Genomic DNA, 8,050 nt, shown 5'->3' with positions numbered 1-8,050 from the left:
ATCGCGTGAGACCGATTACATAATATCCAAATTTCTCGTGGATATAATAACCGTAACAGTTATACATTTTAAGTTTTGAGTCACTGAATCAAGTGTTTTTTTCAGTAACTAAAATAACATTTGATTTTTCAGCGTCTTAAATGTGAAAATTTGATGGTTTCTTTGCTCCACAAAAAAGTCATACTATAGTGTCATCCAAAATTTTGGACCAAAACATTTTTTTCAAAAAAAAAAGTCAAATTTTGGACCACATAGTATAGTAGTATAAGTATTGGACCACATAGTATGACGTTTTTGTCAAATTTTGGAGCAAAAAATTATTTTCAAGAAAATCTTCAAATTTTGGACGACATTATATAGTATGACGTTTTTGTCAAATTTTGGACGAAAAAAACCTTGACAAAAACGTCATACTATGTCGTCCAAATTTGACCATTATTTTTTGAAAAGCTTTCTTTTGGTCCAAAATTTGACAAAAATGTCAAAGTATACTATGTCGTCCAAAATTTGACAAGATGGATTTTTCAAAAAAAATGGTCACATTTTGGACCACATAGTATGGTATGATGCACTACATAGTATAGTATGACGTTTTTGTCAAGTTCTGGACCAGAAAAATGATTTTCAAAAAATTTGTCAGATTTTGGACGACATAGTATAGTATGTCATTTTTGTCAAATTTTGGACCAATTTCTTTTTTTCAAAAAATGGTCACATTTTGGACAACATAGTATAGTATGACGTACTACATAGTATAGTATGACGTTTTTGTCATGTTTTGGACCAAAAAACTGCTTTTCAAAAAATTCGTCAGATTTTGGACCACATAGTATATAGTTTGTCGTTTTTGTCAAATTTTTGGAACAAATTTTTTTTTCAAGAAATTGTCACATTTTGGACCACATAGTATAGTATGACGTACTGCATAGTATAGTATGACGTTTTTGTCAAGTTTTGGACCAAAAAACTGTTTTTCAAAAAATTCGTCAGATTTTGCATGACATAGTTTAGTATGTCGTTTTTGTCAAATTTTGGACCAATTTCATCTTTTCAAAAAATGTTCATATTTTGGAGCACATAGTATAGTATGACGCACTACATAGTATAGTATGACGTTTTTGTCAAGTTTTGGACCAAAAAAATGTTTTTCAAAAAATTTCAGATTTTGGACGACATTGTATAGTATGACGTTTTTGTCAAATTTTGGAAGAAATTTTTCTTTCAAAAAATGGTCACATTTTGGACGACATAGTATAGTATGATGCACTACATAGTATAGTATGACGTTTTTGTCAAGTTTTGGACTAAAAAATGTTTTCCCAAAAAAATGTCAGATTTTGGACGACATTGTATAGTATGACGTTTTTGTCAAATTTTTTCCCCCAAATTTTTTTTCCCAAAATTTACATATTTTGGACGACATAGTATGACGTTTTTGTCAAATTTTGGACCAAAACATTTCTTTCAAAAAAATTTGTCAAACTTTGCACGACATAGTATAGTATGACGTTTTTGTCAAATTTTGGAGCAAAAAATGCTTTTCAAAAAAATTGTAAAATTTTGGACAACATATTATATATGATGTTTTTTGTCAAATCTTGGACCAAAACATTTTTTTCCAAAGAATTTGACAAAAAAGTCATAGTTCAGTATGTATATATAGTATATAAAATAGTATATAGTATGACGTTTTTGTCAAGTTTTGACGAAAAAACTGCTTTTCAAAAAATTCGTCAGATTTTGGACCACATAGTATAGTATGTCGTTTTTGTCAAATTTTGGACCAATTTCATTTGTTCAAAAAATGTTCATATTTTCGACGACATAGTATAGTATGACGCACTACATAGTATAGTATGTTGTTTTTGTCAAATTTTGGAACAAATTTTTTTTTCAAAAAATTGTCACATTTTGGACCACATAGTATAGTATGACGTACTGCATAGTATAGTATGACGTTTTTGTCAAGTTTTGGACCAAAAAACTGTTTTTCAAAAAATTCGTCAGATTTTGCACGACATAGTTTAGTATGTCGGTTTTGTCAAATTTTGGACCAATTTCATCTTTTCAAAAAATGTTCATATTTTGGAGCACATAGTATAGTATGACGCACTACATAGTATAGTATGACGTTTTTGTCAAATTTTGGACCAAAAAAATGTTTTTCAAAAAATGTGTCAGATTTTGGATGACATTGTATAGTATGACGTTTTTGTCAAATTTTGGAAGAAATTTTTCTTTCAAAAAATGGTCACATTTTGGACGACATAGTATAGTATGATGCACTACATAGTATAGTATGACGTTTTTGTCAAGTTTTGGACTAAAAAATGTTTTCCCAAAAAAATTTCAGATTTTGGCCGACATTGTATAGTATGACGTTTTTGTCAAATTTTTTCCCCAAAAAAGTTTTTACCCAAAATTGACACATTTTGGACGACATAGTATGACGTTTTTGTCAAATTTTGGACCAAAACATTTCTTTCAAAAAAATTTGTCAAATTTTGGACGACAGTATAGTATGACGTTTTTGTCAAATTTTGGAGCAAAAAATTATTTTCAAAAAAATCTTCAAATTTTGGACGACATTATATAGTATGACGTTTTTGTCAAATTTTGGACGAAAAAAACCTTGACAAAAACGTCATACTATGTCGTCCAAATTTGACCATTATTTTTTGAAAAGCTTTCTTTTGGTCCAAAATTTGACAAAAATGTCATAGTATACTATGTCGTCCAAAATTTGACAAGATGGATTTTTCAAAAAAAATGGTCACATTTTGGACCACATAGTATGGTATGATGCACTACATAGTATAGTATGACGTTTTTGTCAAGTTCTGGACCAGAAAAATGATTTTCAAAAAATTTGTCAGATTTTGGACAACATTGTATGGTATGTCATTTTTGTCAAATTTTGGACCAATTTCTTTTTTTCAAAAAATGGTCACATTTTGGACAACATAGTATAGTATGACGTACTACATAGTATAGTATGACGTTTTTGTCATGTTTTGGACCATAAAACTGCTTTTCAAAAAATTCGTCAGATTTTGGACCACATAGTATATAGTTTGTCGTTTTTGTCAAATTTTTGGAACAAATTTTTTTTTCAAGAAATTGTCACATTTTGGACCACATAGTATATAGTATGACGTACTGCATAGTATAGTATGACGTTTTTGTCAAGTTTTGGACCAAAAAACTGTTTTTCAAAAAATTCATCAGATTTTGCACGACATAGTATAGTATGTCGTTTTTGTCAAATTTTGGACCAATTTCATCTTTTCAAAAAATGTTCATATTTTGGAGCACATAGTATAGTATGACGCACGACATAGTATAGTATGTCGTTTTTGTCAAATTTTGGACCAATTTCATCTTTTCAAAAAATGTTCACATTTTGGACCACATAGTATAGTATGACGTACTACATAGTATAGTATGACGTTTTTGTCATGTTTTGGACCAAAAAAACTGCTTTTCAAAAAATTTGTCAGATTTTGGACCACATAGTATATAGTATGTCGTTTTTGTCAAATTTTGGAACAAATTTTTTTTTCAAAAAATTGTCACATTTTGGAACACATAGTATAGTATGACGTACTGCATAGTATAGTATGACGTTTTTGTTAAGTTTTGGACCAAAAAACTGTTTTTCAAAAAATTCGTCAGATTTTGGACGACATAGTATAGTATGTCGTTTTTGTCAAATTTTGGACCAATTTCATCTTTTCAAAAAATTTTCATATTTTGGAGCACATAGTATAGTATGACGCACTACATAGTATAGTATGACGTTTTTGTCAAAATTTGGAAGAAATTTTTCTTTCAAAAAATGGTCACATTTTGGGCGACATAGTATAGTATGATGCACTACATAGTATAGTATGACGTTTTTGTCAAGTTTTGGACTAAAAAATGTTTTCCCAAAAAAATTTCAGATTTTGGACGACATTGTATAGTATGACGTTTTTGTCAAATTTTTTCCCCCAAAATTTTTTCCCCAAAAATTTACACATTTTGGACGACATAGTATGACGTTTTTGTCAAATTTTGGACCAAAACATTTCTTTCAAAAAAATTTGTCAGATTTTGGACGACATAGTATAGTATGACGTTTTTGTCAAATTTTGGAGCAAAAAATGCTTTTCAAAAAAATTGTAAAATTTTGGACAACATATTATATATGATGTTTTTTTGTCAAATCTTGGACCAAAACATTTTTTTCCAAAGAATTTGACAAAAAAGTCATAGTTCAGTATGTATATATAGTATATAAAATAGTATATAGCATGACGTTTTTGTCAAGTTTTGACGAAAAAACTGCTTTTCAAAAAATTCGTCAGATTTTGGACCACATAGTATAGTATGTCGTTTTTGTCAAATTTTGGACCAATTTCATTTGTTCAAAAAATGTTCATATTTTCGACGACATGGTATAGTATGACACACTACATAGTATAGTATGTCGTTTTTGTCAAATTTTGGAACATTTTTTTTTCAAAAAATTGTCACATTTTGGACCACATAGTATAGTATGACGTACTGCATAGTATAGTATGACGTTTTTGTCAAGTTTTGGACCAAAAAACTGTTTTTCAAAAAATTCGTCAGATTTTGCACGACATAGTATAGTATGTCGTTTTTGTCAAATTTTGGACCAATTTCATCTTTTCAAAAAATGTTCATATTTTGGAGCACATAGTATAGTATGACGCACTACATAGTATAGTATGACGTTTTTGTCAAGTTTTGGACCAAAAAAATGTTTTTCAAAAAATGTGTCAGATTTTTGACGACATTGTATAGTATGACGTTTTTGTCAAATTTTGGAAGAAATTTTTCTTTCAAAAAATGGTCACATTTTGGACGACATAGTATAGTATGATGCACTACATAGTATAGTATGACGTTTTTGTCAAGTTTTGGACTAAAAAATGTTTTCCCAAAAAAATTTCAGATTTTGGACGACATTGTATAGTATGACGTTTTTGTCAAATTTTTTCCCCAAAAATTGACACATTTTGGACGACATAGTATGACGTTTTTGTCAAATTTTGGACCGAAACATTTCTTTCAAAAAAATTTGTCAAATTTTGGACGACATATTATATATGATGTTTTTTGTCAAATCTTGGACCAAAACATTTTTTTCCAAAGAATTTGACAAAAAAGTCATAGTTCAGTATGTCGTCTAAAATATGTCGTCTAAATTGCACAAAAATATCATATGTCATCACTGCACAGCTGCCTGTAACTACGGTGACCACTAGACCGACTACGGTGATTTTTTCTCAAATTTGGTTACTTGGACATGATGCTATGGTGTTTTTATTATGTTTGCAATACCTGCTAAAGTGTACAAATGGACAAGATTAGCATGGCAGTTAGCAAATTAAGCAACAACACTAACATTAACCTCTGTGGAATAGAATAAAGCTGCATTTTAAATGATTTTGAAAAACAAAAAAGGGATAAATAGATCAAATAAATAAAAAATGAACTGGGGAAGAGAAAAGTCCCATGAAGCCGATCATCAATCAGAACAGCAAGTTTTTTTTTTATTTATTGTTTCCAGCTGCACTGTATACTATATGTTCACCTTTTACAAGAAACAAATACAAATACTCACACTAAAAACCAAACAATCCGCTAGCAGCCGTCTCTTGCTATTATTTGGAGCTAAAGGGATGATGTGGCTGCTGCTGCTGTTCACAGAGGGCACAGTTCCTCCACAGCTGGCTTTCATTAGAGCAGGCAAACAACCCCAAAAAAAAAGAAATAAAAAAGAAGAAACTATAAGGGAAGAGTGGGTGGGGTCGGTCACATAAGACTATGATTATAAGAACATTTATCAAGGCAATACAAATCTAACAGGAAAACCTCCAACATTGAAAAAAAAAAACATACATTTGATATATAAAAAAATATATATACCACAATGGAGAAGGAAGTGGAGACATGAAAAGCCAGAAAATGGAGACTTACTTTTTTCCTTTTCCTTATCAGATTCAAAGGTTAATCATTGTTTTCCTGAGTCACAAAGAAATGAACTGATTTGTTTGTTGTTTGTTTAACTCGCTCGTCAGCACTGCGACGTCCAAACAGAGCTGATCTGGGACACTTTTCATGACAAATAGCAGTTTAATGTTGAAGGTAAGTCAGTCCCAGCAGAGGAGAAATAAAGTTACACAACACAAATGGAATGAGTCCTCTGCACAGCAGCTGATCTGACGGCTTCTGACGGCTGCGATCCATTTAGCTTTGTCAGATTCATGGTGCACGCTGGTTCACTGTGGCATTTTTCTGATTTGTGTGAACTGAACCGAGCCGTGTTAATGTGACGGGTAACACCAGTGCTTTTCCTGCTAAAACATGTTTATTATTGTTTATATTAAACGGCTGCTGAGCAAAGGACTCATTGAGGTGTCACATTTAATGTCGTTAAATTACCACAAATTACCTTTGTCCTTCTTAGGAAGAGGATTAGAGGCACATGTTCAAAAAAAGAAGGGAAAAAATAAAATATATAAAACTGCCTGAATTTTGAGCAAAAATGTCTGAATTCTCAGAATTCTGAATTAAATTCAGAATTCTCAGAATTTTGAATTAAATTCTGAATTCTCAGAATTTTGAATTAAATTCTGAATTCTCAGAATTTTGAATTAAATTCTGAATTCTCAGAATTTTGAATTAAATTCTGAATTCTCAGAATTTTGAATTAAATTCTGAATTCTCAGAATTTCAGAATTCTCAGAATTTCAAAATTCTCAGAATTTCAGAATTCTCAGAATTTCAGAATTCTCAGTATTTCAGAATTCTCAGAATGTTTAATTAAATTCAGAATTCTGACTTTTTCCTTAAAATTCTGCGAAAAAAGTAAAAATTCTAAGATTAAAGTAAAAATTCTAAGATTAAAGTAAAAATTCTCGCTTCTCGATTTCAGATTTCTGAGAAAAAAAAATCTAAATTCTCAAATTAAAGTCAGAATTCTATGAAAAAAATCTGAATTCTGAGATTGAAGAATTCTGACTTTTATCTCAGTATTCTGACAAAAAAGTAAAAATTCTGGTATTTACAATTTTGAGAAGAAAAAAAAAATCAAAATTCTGATTTGAAAGTACAATTCTGAGATTTAAGTCAGAATTCTGAGATAGAAAAAAGTCAGGATTCTGAGATTGAAGAATTCCGACTTCGATTAAAGTAAAGTCAGAATTCAGATTTTTTTTTTGTAAATGTTTTGTATCTTGTTTCCAAAACATTTTCACATTTGACCCTAATCCTCTTCTGTAGTCCTTTCACTTTTTGTTTTTCTTTTACGATGATCTTTTGTTGTGAAACCTGTTGAAGTGTAAACCACATTTACCGCCTCACATTCAGGGGCCATCACACGTCACAAAACACCAAACATGGAGTCCAGATGAGTGGCGGCGGAGGAGGAGTCCGTTGACTTTCCTTCTCTCGTCGATACATTTAACTTTAAATCCTTTCATTTTCACACACACTGAAGAAACAGAAACTAAATAGATATTCACTTGCAAAAGAAACACAGATTAGAGGATTAACGGACAAAAGTAGAAAAAAAAAAAAGGACAAACTGTGGAGGAAGGAGCGACAAACGGGGAGGGGGGTGGGTTAGATGTCCTTCCTGCACGTGGTCGTGTCAAACGTGTCCCAGACGTCAGGAGCAATCTCCCTAAAATATACTCGAAAAATAGACTAAAAAGGAAAAAGTTTGGGTGTAAATCGATGGAGAGGAGGTGATGGAGGAGGAGGGGGAAAGGTTTTGGTTTCAGTCCCATCTCAGTGCGGCAGATCCTGAACGTCGACTGTCCTCACTTGGGCTTTAGTGGTTTCATAGAAAAAGAAAAGGTGTGTGTGTGTGTGTGTGTGTGTGTGTGTGTGTGTGCTGGTAGGTTCAGGTGGAGCTGAAGTCAAGCATACGGTGAGATGGTTGAGTCGGTAGGTTCCGCTGGGTTTTTAAACGTATACGTTGTTTTTTTGTTGTTGTTGTTGTTTTTTTTTTAGCCCCAGCGCTCTGTTACAG

Source organism: Microchirus variegatus, assembly GCF_963457635.1.
Source record: "Microchirus variegatus genome assembly, chromosome: 11".
Classification (NCBI taxonomy): Eukaryota; Metazoa; Chordata; class Actinopteri; order Pleuronectiformes; family Soleidae; genus Microchirus; species Microchirus variegatus.
This window is presented reverse-complemented; position numbering follows the sequence as displayed.